Source organism: Pan troglodytes, chromosome X, assembly GCF_028858775.2.
Source record: "Pan troglodytes isolate AG18354 chromosome X, NHGRI_mPanTro3-v2.0_pri, whole genome shotgun sequence".
NCBI lineage: Eukaryota > Metazoa > Chordata > Mammalia > Primates > Hominidae > Pan > Pan troglodytes.
In genome coordinates, this window is record NC_072421.2 from 121,419,118 (window position 1) to 121,433,086 (window position 13,969).

Here is a 13,969-nt window from a genome sequence, read left to right on the forward strand (position 1 = left end):
CTAGAATTTCAGAGTTGGAAGAAGTCAGCCTCTCTAATTCATAATAATTAGTAGTTCTGAATTCTTTTTTAGTTCTGAAATTTTAAAAATAATTGTGCCACAAAAGAACCAAAGAAAACTGGCCGAACACGGTAGCTCATGCCCTCCTCGGCCTCCCAAAGTGCTGGGATTACAGGCGTGAGCCACCTCGCCTGGCCTGGGCCTATACTTGTTAATTGTAGGCTTATGACTAAATATTGGAAGAATACTGGGTAAAAGTTAATAAGGGTCCCTGGAGTGTTTGTGCACCTGTATTTCCAGCTACTCAGAAAGCTGAAGCAGAAAGATTGCTTGAGCCTGGGAGTTCGAGGCTACAGTACACTATTATTGCTCCTATGAATAGTCACCGTACTCCAGCTTGCGCAACGTAGTAAGACCCCTTCTCTAAGAAAGAAAACAGAAACAAAGAATAAGAACCCAAGAGAAATCAAAACTGTTATTTTCTTCTTGTAATTTCCCAGAACTTAAATTTGCGAAGAAAGACTAGGATATAATAAATTGAGATATGTATTTAAACAATGATCTAACTTCAAAATTTAATTTTTCTTACAATAGACCTTACTGTTCCAAAAATATATTTTACATACAAAATTATTAATGTCTATTTGTTATGTGAACTTTTATTTTGAGAGTCAGTTTTCTTTGTGTGTGTGTTGTTTATTTTTTATTTTTTCAGATAAGTGACTTGGAAATGTTTCTTTAGCTTTTTCCTGTTACTAGGTACTGAGGATTTCTTTTTTAATTCCATTAGCTTATATAAGGGGCTTTGCATTTTTGGCTAAGGCATAAAAAGTGTATTTTCTCATTAAATACTGGAATTTTGTTTGGCAGAGATTAGGCTCTGCTTCTGCCAGATTACTGACAATTATGTTGAGGAAGAAAGGCAAACACATGAGTATGTTCATGAACACCTAACTGTTGTTTCAGGGAAACTAGGATTAAAAACAAAAGAAAGACTCCAAATCTCCTCCCATAAAATTAATCTTCTGAAGTTGAGAAAAACTTGCTAAAAATCATTTTATTTTTCATTAAACAAACATTACACATGGATTTCTTAGTAGAAATTTAACAAAGGTCTGTGTTAATCATTAAGTAAAGAGAATGATCTAACAAATCTGGAAAAACCTGTTTTTCTTTCAACTAGATTTTGTTGTTGTTGTTGTTATTTGATTACTAAAAAGAATGTACTCTATGCTGTACCGTTCTTGGTTTTCTGTTATAAATTTTTAGATACATTAGATTTTTATGTGATCCATAATAACTAAGTGAAAAAGCCTGGACAGGATGGCTCACACCTGTAATCCTAGCACTTTGGGAGGCTGAAGTGGGTGGATCGCTTTAGTCCAGGAGTTCGAGACCAGTCTGGGCAACATGGCGAAACCCCGTCTCTACAAAAAAATAGAAAAATTAGCCAGGTGTGGTGGCATGTGCCTGTAGTCCCAGCTACTCAGGAGGCTGAGCTGGGAGGATCACTTGAGCCCAAGAGGTCGAGGCTGCAGTGAGCCGTGATTGTGCCACTGCACTCCAGCTTGAGTGACAGAGCAAGAGCCTGTCTCAAAAAAAAAAAAAAATTAAGTGAAAAGACCTATATTAAGTGTGAATTGTAAGTCAATATTTGACTAGTTATATGAAGTGAAACATAAAAATATCAATACAAGAGGGTAATAATTTCTGTTCACCTACCTCAGAGGATTGTTGTAAGGATCATATGAGAAAATGTACATGAAAGAGATTCAAAAAGTACAAACCCTCTATATAAGCCTGAGGAATCATTCCTCTAATTAGAGTTTATTGGACTAATTATGTGTTAGTTTCACATGAAATGAAACAGTCGTGAAACAGTATGATTAATCAGGGATATAGCATGATGAAATTCATTTATACAGCTTCTTAGCCATTTCCATGGCTCTCAAAACCCTTTATATACATTATCTCTTTGCCTTCTACTCTCTATATGGTTACTCCTTATGTTTAAATCAGTATATGGGTAATGGCACTGAGATAATTGGAGAAATCGTTGTTGTGTACCATTGTGGAAATTGTGTTCTTAAGTCCTGCCATTCAAGGGGCCCTCAGATTTACTTGGACAGTCAAGTCAGTTCTGTTTTCTAACATGAAAATAAGAATGTATGAAACAGATAAATTTAGGGATGTTAATTTGTACTCTCAAAGGATCTCTTGATACATAGTAGTGATATCAATTTACACAACAGCATCTCTGAAACTGTAATTTTCTTTTCTTTTTTTTTTTTTTTTTTTTTGAGGTGGAGTCTCGCTCTGTCTCCCAGGCTGGAGTGCAGTGGCGCAATCTCGGCTCACTGCAAGCTCCGCCTCCCGGGTTCACGCCATTCTCCTGCCTCAGCCTCCCGAGTAGCTGGGACTACAGGCGCCTCCCACCACACCCAGCTAATTTTTTGTATTTTTTAGTAGAGACGGGGTTTCACCGTGTTAGCCAGGATGGTCTCGAACTCCTGACCTTGTGATCTGCCTGCCTCGGCCTCCCAAAGTGCTGGGATTACAGGCGTGAGCCACCGCTCCCAACCTGAAACTATAATTTTCAAAGCACTTTACCTGCTTTGTTTTGTAACATCTCTCTAAAGTGGGCAGTTTATTATAATTCTGCAGTTAATGAAATGGCCACTGAAAGGTTAGGTGACTTGCCCAGGGTCATACAGATAGGTAGAAGCAAAGCCATAAAAATAACTCTGACTTCTGGTCTGGTACTCTTGCACTATGCCATTGTGTTTCTTATTCATTATATTCCTAGCATCTCTGTAATTTACAGCTGAGAAACCCCAGACATAGAGGTTATATGACTCACCTAAATCATATGGTGAATCACCAGTCAAGCTGTTCTTATAGGCAACAAAGCTGTTTCTAGCTAATTTTTGGCATCATTTAGCTAAATTGGCTGCCTCACTGTCTGATGTATATACGTCTAAATCTAAGCTCCTTTTTGGATGGCAAGACCTGGCTGGCCATATGATACCAAACCACAAAACCAAATCTATTCAACTTGAATTGAAAAATTAAAGTAATTCTTAAAAAAAAAAAAGTTTAACTACATTTCTGATCTCAGGAATTTGGAAATGGGAAAGATAACTTTTCACTACACTGCCAAGGCAAACCTTGGAAGTCAGGAACCATGTCTCCCTAGTCCCTATGTTATCATGACTAGCACACTATCTAGTCCATTAGTAGGCACTGAGTTAATTTTTGCTGAGTGAAGGAAGGAATGAACAAATGAATAAATAAATGGAGTGGGAAGACCTCCCCATCCAAAAACTGTGCATTGACAAGTACAATACAATTTGGATCAATACTGATGTTTTTACAAATTTTTCTTTTCTTTTCTTTTCTTTTTTCTTTGAGACAGAGTTTTGCTCTTGTTGCCCAGGCTGGAGTGCAATGGCGTGTTCTTGGCTCACCGCAACCTCTGTCTCCTGGGTTCAAGTGATACTCCTGCCTCAGCCTCGCCGGCTAATTTTTGTATTTTTAGTAGAGACGGGGTTTCTCCATGTTGGTCAGGCTGGTCTCGAACTCCTGACGTCAGGTTATCCACCCGCCTCAGCCTCCCAAAGTGCTAGGATTACAGGCGTGAGCCACTGCGTCCGGCCTCCTTTTTTTTTTTTTTTTTTTTTTTGAGACAGAGTCTTGCTCTGTTGCCCAGGCTGGAGTGCAGTGGTACAATTCCAGCTCACTGCAACCTCTGTCTCCCAGGCTCAAGGGAAACTCCCACTTCAGCCTCCTGAGTAGCTGGGACTACAGGTGTGCCACCATGCCTGCCTAATTTTTGTATTTCTTTTTTTTTTTTTTTTTTTTGAGACAGAGTCTCACTCTGTCCCCAGGCTAGAGTGCAGTGGCTGATCTCTGCTCACTGCAACCTCTGCCGCCCGGGTTCAAGTGATTCTCCTGCCTCAGCCTCCCGAGTAACTGGAACTACAGGCGAGCACCACCATGCCCAGCTAATTTTTGTATTTTTAGTAGAGACGGGGTTTCACCATGTTGGCCAGGATGGTCTCGATCTCTTGACCTCGTGATCTGCCCGCCTTGGTCTCCCAAAGTGCTGAGATTACAGGCATAAGCCACCGCGCCTGGTCCTTTTTTTTATTTTTTGAGATGGAGTTTTACTCTGTCGCCCAGGCTGGAGTGTAGTGGGCGATCTCGGCTCGCTGCAACCTCCGCTTCCCGGATTCAAGCGATTCTCCTGCCTCAGCCTCTCCGGTAGCTGGGATTACAGGCATGTGCTACCACGCCCAGCAAACTTTTGTATTTTTAGTAAAGACAGGGTTTCTCCATGTTGGTCAGGCCAGTCTCCAACTCCTGACCTTGTGATCCACCTGCCTTGGCCTCCCAAAGTGCTGGGATTACAGGCATGAGCCACCATGCCCAGCCTGAAATATATTTTTATTTTATTTTATTTTATTTTACTTTTTTGAGATGGAGTCTCACTCTGTCGCCCAGGCTGGAGTGCAGTGGCATGATCTTGGGTCACTGCAAACTCTGCCTCCCGGGTTCAAGCCATTCTCCTGCCCCAGCCTCCCAAGTAGCTGGGACTACAGGCACCAGCCACCATGTTCGGCTGATTTTTTTTGTATTTTTAGTAGAGACGAGGTTTCACCGTGTTAGCCAGGATGGTCTTGTTCTCCTGACCTCATGATCCGCCTGCCTCGGCCTCCCAAAGTGCTGGGATTACAGGCGTGAGCCACCGCGCCCGGCCACCTGAAATATATATTTAAATTCAGCCACCTTGATTAATGAGTTTAATAGAACCCATTTCACTTCACTGTTACCCTCACCACCGTCTCTCAATCCTATTAAATCAAACTAACACTGTGTGTTAAGTGTTTGATGTGTACCCAGAAATTCTGGGAAGAAGGATATAAGAAAACAAGACTCAAACTCAGCCCTCCTGGGGTTTATAGTCTCGTTGGCAGAAAGAGACTTACATACATCATTCACAAGCTATTCCCTGATTCCGAATACAATACAGGGGCATTGATAACTGTTGTGTTGTTTAACCCAAAAAAATCAAAAGAACAAAAGAGTATAAGTACAGTGTGATACAGCGCTAGATTGTGTGTAATAGACTATCATTACAACAGGAACACAGAAGGACAAATGAGGTGTGGCCCAATAATTGGAGTAGGTTTTCTGAAAGGAGTGTCACAAAAGCTAAAAGATCTGAGATTGACCAGGTGCAGTGGCTCACGTCTATAATCCCAGCACTTTGGGAGGCCGAGGTGGGTGGATCACCTGAGGTCTGGAGTTTAAGACCAGCCTGACCAGTATAGTGAAACCCCATCTCTACTAAAAATACAAAAATTAGCTGGGCATGGTGGTGCGCACCTGTGGTCCCAGCTACTAGGGAGGCTGAGACAGGAGAACTGCTTGAGCCCAGGAGGTGGAGGTTGCAGTGGGCAACTAGTGCACTCCAGCCTGGGTGACAGAGTGAGACTCTGTCTCACAAAAAAAAAAAAAAAAAAAAAAAAAAGATCTGAGGTTGTTCCAGATCCTAAAGCTGTATGATCGTATATGATACATTTGTCATTTTGTTTTGTTTTGTTTTCTGTGCAAGGTGAATGATGGAGGACAAAAGGACCCACTTGGTCTATTATGTTATAAACTTATATGTGTGTGCTGGCATATGTCTTGCATATTTTAATATGTTTCCATGTACATTTTATTGAATAATAACTCTTCAAACAGATTACAGCTTAAAATGAATCTAGCCTCCCTTGCTTCCAAACAAACAAACAAAAATTAGAAGCCAAAATTTACTCAAAGCACTGCTCAAGCAGTCTGTCTTCATTTGGAAATGGTCAATTAACTCAAATGACAAATCAATCTGGAATAGGAGCAACTCCACAGATGATTCATGGTGACTGAAGGCACCTGGTAACCTTTCTGTCTCCATTTCTTCATCTGTCTGTAGGGAATAATGGTCTTACAGAGGTGTTACAAAAAACAATTAAAGTTGGTAATGTGCTTTGAGAGCCATGGATGAACCATGCTTTCAAAGTGCATAATTACATACTGCAGCGAGTCTCTCATACTTGCATCCTCTACTCAACTCTTTAATAGGTATTTGAAATGACACAACTCAGGTAGGTTTTCCATGTTCTCAAGTTAGTACTACATTATTTATCCACTGATACCAGTTGTCTTTAAAATAGAATGCAACCCACAGTAGTAGTAAGGACCATTAATCCTTTGGGCTTTAGGATACTTAAAGTCTTTCTTCTGTTTTTTGTTTTTTGTTTTTTTTTGAGACGGAGTCTAGCTCTGTCGCCCAGGCTGGAGTGCAGTGGCGCGATCTCGGCTCACTGCAAGCTCTTCCTCCCGGGTTCAAGCGATTCTCCTGCCTCAGCCTCCCGAGTAGCTGGGATTACAAGCGCCTGCCACCATGCCCAGCTAATTTTTGTATTTTTAGTAGAGACACGGTCTCGTCATGTTGGCCAGGCTGGTCTTGAACTCCCGACCTCGGGTGATCCACCCGCCTCGGCCTCCCAAAGTGCTGGGATTACAGGCGTGAGCCACCACACCCGGCCCAAGTCTTTCTTCTTGGGGAGTATAGTTTTCCAGATCATTTTCTACCTTCATTTTTCAATTTTTCCACTTCAGTTGGCTCACTCATCTCCTCTCTGACAAAAGTCCGTGAAGATTGTAAAAGATCAGCTCAGTGGCTTCACTGAAACCTAATAGGAGGCCCCTCTTTGCTTTGCTGAATACTTGGTAATTTCTTGTTTGCTGTTCTTATTCCTCTTCTTTCCCTCCACCTGCTCCATATTTTAATTGGCCTGTTGGAAACACACAGCAGGTGAAATTCTTTAGATGTCTCCACAGCAGGAGAAGGAAAAAGATGTTGAAATCAGAATGTTGAATATTTAAGTCGGGAAGGAGAAGGGCTGGGATTGGCCAAGCAGAAAACAAGAGGGGAGAAACCAGCAAGATGTAGTGACAACATCCCAGTCACTCTGGGTAGTAAGGGGAAACCTAGAACAACAAAGCCAGCTGAGAACACATGAAAAAAGAACTACTGACCCATAACCTGGGCAACCTTCCCACACACTCCTTTTGCCATTCTGCCATATGAGAGAAGGAAAGGAGAGAGTGTAGTATCCCTCTCCATTACAGGAAAGCAGTGTCAAGCTTATATCTTCTAATGAACTTGGATAAACTTGGATCCTACTTAGTGGCAACTTTATGTTCAAAGGAAAGCACATTTTCTCTGATAGCCCCAAAGAATCTAAATATTTGGTTCCAAGATGGAATATGAAATGGAATATGAGACTATGAGTATAAATCAAATATTTTTCTTTTTATCTTTTTTTTGGGGGGGGCAGGAGGGACAGGGTCTTCTTCTGTCACCCAGGCTGGAGTACAGTGGCACGATCATAGCTCACAGCAGCCTCAACCTCCTGGGCTCAAGCCATCCTCCCACCTCACCCTCCCGAGTAGCTAGGACCACAGGCTGTGCCACCACACTCAGCTAATTTTAAAAAATTTTTTTGTAGAGATGGGGTCTCCCTATGTTGTCCAGGCTGGTCTTGAACTCCTGGACTTAATTGGATCTTCCTGCCTCAGCCTCTCAAAGTACTGGGACTACAGGCATGAGCCACCACGCCCAGCCCCATTTTCGTATGTTAGGTTTGAATTCTGTCCTTTATCAATGTGTGATAATTTTGATACATGAATTTCAAGCAAAAACTTTTCTTTCCTCCAGCCCCAAAGTTCTGTCTGAACTATATAGGGTGTGGGGAGGCTGTTTTCCTTCATAGAAACTACTACTTGAAGCAGTGACCATTGCTAAGGGGATTCAGCCGCCATTACTAAAGTAGAAATTTACTAAAGTACCCAGAAAGTGAGTCAATTTTACTCTGCTGGAAGGAAATATTTTCCTTTAAATGGAGTAAGAAAACACAAGAGGGTTCCACCCTTCTTGAAATACTGTAGCACTGCATATGTTTCTCACTCTGAGTGCAGAAAACTTTTGAAAAGTGCCTATTTATATAGCATTTTTTGAAATAACAAAATTTAAGAAGTGGAGGGCCAGAGTAAGTGGTTGCCATGGATTGGGGAAGGGAGGGTGGCGGTAGATGGGTGTGGTTATAAAAGGGCAACAGGAAGAATCTGTGATGCTGTAATTGTTCTGTATCCTGACTGTGGTGGTGGGTACATGAATCTACGCAGTTGATAAAATGGTATATAAGCTGGGTGGAGTGCTGCCCACCTGTAGTCTCAGCTACTTGGGAGGGTGAGGTGGGAGGATTGATTGAGTCAAGGTGTTCAAGGCTAATGAGCCAGAGGAAAGATTGGGTGGAAGGCAATGAAGAAAGTATTATTATTATTATTATTATTAGAGACAGAGTCTCACTCTGTCACCCAGGCTGGAGTGCAGTGGCATGATCTCAGCTCATTGCAACATCTACCTCCTGGGTTGAAGCAATTCTTATGCCTCAGTCTCCCAAGTAGTTAAGATTACAGGTGTGTGCCACCATACCCAGCTAATTTTTGTATTATTATTATTATTATTATTATTATGATTTTTGAGGCAGAGTTTCGCTCTTGTTGCCCAGGTTGGAGTGCTATGGCGTGATCTTGGCTCACCGCAACCTCCGCCTCCTGAGTTCAAGCAATTCTCCTGCCTCAGCTTCTCAAGTAGCTGGGATTACAAGTGTGCACCACCATGCCTGGCTAATTTTGTATTTTTAGTAGAGACAGGGTTTCACCATGTTAGTCAGGCTGGTCTTGAACTCCTGACCTCAAGTGATCCACCGGCTTCGGCCTCCCAAAGTGCTAGGATTACAGGCGTGAGCCACCTCGCCCAGCCAATTTTTGTATTTTTTAGTAGAGATGGGATTTCTCCATGTTGTTCAGGCTGGTCTCGAACTCCTGGCCTCAAGTGATCTACCCAACTTGGACTCCCAAAGTGCTAGGATGAAAGGCATGGGCCACTATACCTTGCCTGTATTGTCTTTTTTTTTTTTTTTTTGAGACGGAGTCTCACTCTGACACCCAGGCTGAAGTGCAGTGGCACAACATCGGCTCACCGCAACCTCCGCCTCCTGGGTTCAAGCGATTCTCCTGTCTCAACCTCCGGAGTAGCTGGGATTACAAGCGCCCGCCACCATGCCCGGCTAATTTTTGTATATTTAGTAGAGACGGGGGTTTCACGATTTTGGCCAGGCTGGTCTTGAACTCCTGACCTCATGATCCACCCGTCTTGGCCTCCCAAAGTGCTGGGATTACAGGCATGAGCCACTGCGCCCGGCCTGTATTATCTTAATCGGATGAAATTCTCTCTTTCCTCTCTGGGGCTAAGCATGCTGTATTGTAGTTTCCTACTGCCTGTCCATCTCTTCAGATGGTCTATAAACTTCTAGAATGCAAGAACTGTGGCTTATTTTTCTGAATCCCAAGTGCCTACCATATGCTAGGAGCTCAATGTTTGCTTCTTTAATAAATGAACGGTAAAGGCCGGGCACGGTGGCTCACGCCTGTAATCCCAGCACTTTCGGAGGCCGAGGCTGGCGGATCAGAAGGTCAGGAGATCGAGACCATCCTGGCTAACACGGTGAAACCCCGTCTCTACTAAAAATACAAAAAATCAGCCGGGCATGGTGGCGGGCGCCTGTAGTCCCAGCTACTCGGGAGGCTGAGGCAGGAGAATGGCGTGAACCTGGGAGGCGGAGTTTGCAGTGAGCCAAGATCGCGCCACTGCACTCCAGCCTGGGCGACAGAGTGAGACTCCGTCTCAAAAAAACCCAAAAAATCCCTTCTCTACAAAAAATACAAAATTAGCTGGGCGTGGTGGTGGGTGCCTATAATCCCAGCTACTCAGGAGGCTGAGGCAAGAGAATCGCTTGAACCCAGGAGGCAGAGGTTGCAGTGAGCCAAGATCACGCCATTGCACTCCAGCCTGGGCAACAAGAGCAAAACTCAGTCTCAAAAAAAAAAAAAAAAAAGTAATCTCTACATAATCGCATTGAAGAAAACCAGATAATGACCTGATAACAATCATTTATTTGAGGAAGTTTGGGAGTAAACTGTTCACAAATGAAAGGAACAATACAGGAGAAACACAACTCCTATATGATATTCTAAGATGCAGTATAGCCAAAGCTCATAATTAAATTGCAACTGGTTCCAACACATTTCTCTTCCAAACTGAGACCCAGTTTACTTTTTCATTCCACTACTCTGATGTGCACCTTCAATTTTTTCTTTAACCACACAGTACTACTTGCCATTCCTGAGATTGACATACACTTTTCCTCCTCTGCATCTTTGCTTCACTTTGCCCAGAAAGCTTTTTCCTCCATTACCTTCCCGGAGAATTCCTATTCATCTTTCCATTGCCAGCTTGTCTCACTTGCTTATTGCTGCATAACAAAATCCCCCAAAACTGAGTGGCTTAAAACAACGTGCTTTATTATTTCCTAAGATTTTTGTGGATTGGCTGGACAGTTCTGCTGGTCTTGCCTGGGTTCACTCATGTGGCTGCAGTCAGCTGGTGGGTCATCTGGGGGCTTGGCTCAACTGGGACACTGTCATAGCTGGTCTTCTCTCTTTACATGGCTTCTTTCCAGCAGCATAGCCTGCACTTCTTTATATGGCAACTGGGTTCCAAGGGCAAAAGCAGAAGCTGCTAGTTCTCATAAGGCCTGCCTGGGCTCAGAGATCCCAAGATGTTGCGTTTGATTGGTCAAAGCAAGGTACATGGTCAGAGATTCAAGGGGAGGGGAAAGAGACTCTACCACTTGATGGAAGGAGCAGTAGAGTCACATTGCAAAGGGGCATGGATACAGAGAAGAATAATTCATTGGGAGCCATTTTAACAATCATACAGCTGAAATGTCACCTCTTAATTCATCATTTGTGATATGTATATATGTGTGTATATGTATATATACATGTATGTACACATACTCATCACATTTTCTAATTACTTGTTCCTATGTTTCCTCTGATGATATTCTGGCATGCTCCTGACACATAACTGAAGTCAAGAGTTTAAAAAAATAGGTACAGCCCAGACATGATGGCTCATACCTGTAGTCCTAACACTTTGGGAGGCCAAAGCAGGAGGATGGCTTGTGCCCAGGAGTTCAAGAGCAGCCTGGGCAACATAGCAAGACCCCCATCTCTACAGAAAAAAAAAACATTTTTTAAGGTATACAGTCTGAAAGGATAGCTTTTGGTAATCTTATATGCAAAAAGCGGTATTGGGGAGATGAAGCTGGAAATATAGTTTGGGGTCATATCATCAAAAACCTTGAATGCCATGCCAAGGGATTTAGATTTAATTTTGCCAGCACTTAAAACTGAAGTCAAGAACATAATCTCACTAGGTGCAATGGCTCACACCTGTGATCCCAGCACTTTGCTAGGCCGAGGCGAATGGATCGCCCCATCCCTACAAAAAAAAACAAAACAAAATATTAGCCTGGCGTAGTGGCCACTTGAGAGGCTGAGGTGGGAGGATCCCTTGAGCCCAAGAGGCAGAGGTTGTAGTGAGCGTGAAGATCGTGCCACTGCACTCCAGCCTGGGCGACACAAAGAGACTCCGTATCCAAAAACAAAACAAAACAAAACAAAAAACGATAATCTCTTCCCAAACTACTTCTTTCCTGTTCAGGCGAATGTCAGAAACATGGACTCACAGCCCCACCCCCTTCATTCATCCAAATGGCTTCCAAGTTCTTATCACAATTCCTAACTATCTCTTGACTCATTCTCCCATCTACACTGCCACAGCCTTATTTCAGGGCCTTGTCATTTCTTCTCTGACCTGTTATCATAGCCTCTTTTTTTTTTAGACAGAGTTTTGCTCTTGTTGCCCAGGCTGGAGAGCAAGGCTGGAGTGCAATGTCACAATCCCGGCTCACTGCAACCTCTGCCTCCTGGGTTCAAATGATTCTCCTGCCTCAGGCTCCCGAGTAGCTGGGATTACAGGCATGTGCCACCACGCCCGGCTAATTTTGTTGGTCTGGCTGGTCTCGAACTCCCAACCTCAGGTGATCCGCCCGCCTCGGCCTCCCAAAGTGCTGGGATTACAGGTGTGAACCACCGCACCCAGCCCATAGCCTCTTAATAGGTTTCCTGATATCAGTCTTGCTCACTTGTCCATGCTCCATACTTCTACCAAAAGCATCTGCTGCTCGTTCCCTCATTATAAGCTTTTGTGGATTCCCATCACTCTCAAGATAAAGTTCAGTCTTTAGCACTCATTGCAAGAGCCCTCCACAATTTGGCCCCTGCCTAATCTCTCTCCACTGTTCTTTGCCCCTTCTCCTTTAGATTTCAGCAGTACCAAACTTCTTGTAGTTCCTCAGTTCATGCCTTCTTTACGTCTTGGTGTATTTGCCCATGCTAGACTCTCTCTCAAATACTGAATACTCTCTCATCCCTTCTCTGCCTAGGTAAACTCCCAGTTTTCTTTCAGTCTCAATCTCAGACCAGGCACATTGGCTCACACCTGCAATGCCAGCACTTTGGGAGGCTGAGGCAGGAAGATTATTTGAGCCAGGAGTTCAAGACCAGCCTAGGCAATATAATGAGACCCCCCATCTCTACAAAAAATATATTATAGAAAAATTAACCAGATGTGGTGGCACACATCTGTGCTCTCAGCTACTGGGGAGGCTGAGGCGGGAGTATCACTTGAGCCCAGGAGGTTAAGACTGCAGTGAGCTGTGTTCGTGCCACTGCACTCCAGCCTGGGCGACAGAGCCAGACCTGTCTCAAGAAAAAAAAAGAGAAAATATACAATAGTGGAATGAAGAAGGCACTAGATAACAGCAAGACTTCCCTCACCTTCTCCTCAATAAGGTAAAAAATGAAAAGAAACTTATATTGTACTACAACAAACTAGAGAGGGACACAAAGAAAGTTTGAAAAACATATAAGCTTGACCAGAATTAATATATTAATAATATGTGAAATACAATACAATAATACACTGACAGGAAGCTTGGTGATATGGTTTGGCTCTGTGTCCTCACCCAAATCTTACCTTGAATTGTAATAATCCCATGTGTCAAGGGTAGGAACAGATGGATATAATCGAATCATGGGTGCAGTTCCCCCATGCTGGTCTGATAATAGTGAGTTTTCACAACATCTAATGGGTTTCTTTTTTCTTTTTCTTTTTCTTTTTCTTTTTTTTTTTTTGAGATGGAGTCTCGCTCTGTCGCCAGGCTGGAGTGCAGTGGCGCAATCTCGGCTCACTGCAACCTCCACCTCCTGGGTTCAAGCGATTCTCCTGCCTCAGCCTCCCGAGTAGCTGGGACTACAGGCATGCACCACCATGCCCAGCTAATTTTTGTATTTTTAGTAGAGACGAGGTTTCACCATGTTGGCCAGGATGGTCTTGATCTCTTGACCTCGTGATCTGCCTGCCTCGGCCTCCCAAAGTGCTGGGATTACAGGCGTGAGGCACCGCGCCCAGCCAATTTGATGGTTTTAAAAGCATCTGGCATTTCCGCTTCTGGCGCTTCTCTCTCCTGCTGCCATGAGAAAAAGAACGTGTTTGCTTCCCCTCTGCCGTGATTGTTAAGTTTCCTGAGGCCTCCCTAGGCATGCAGAACTGTGAGTCAATTAAACCTCTTTCTTTTATAAACTACCCAGTCTTGGTTATTTCTTCATAGCAGTGTGAAAATGAACCAGTAACAGTAAATTGGTACGGGGATTGAGTGGGGCTTTGTTAAAAGATACTTGAGAATGTGGAAGTGACTTTGGAACTGCGTAATGGGCAGAGGTTGGAATAGCTTGGAGGACTCAGGAAAAGACAGGAAGATGTGGGAAATTTTGGAACTTCCTAGAGACTTGTTGAATGGCTTTGACCAAAATGATGATAGTGATATGGACAATGAAGTCCAGGCTGAGGTGGTCTCATATGGAGATGAGAAAATTGTTGGGAATGGAG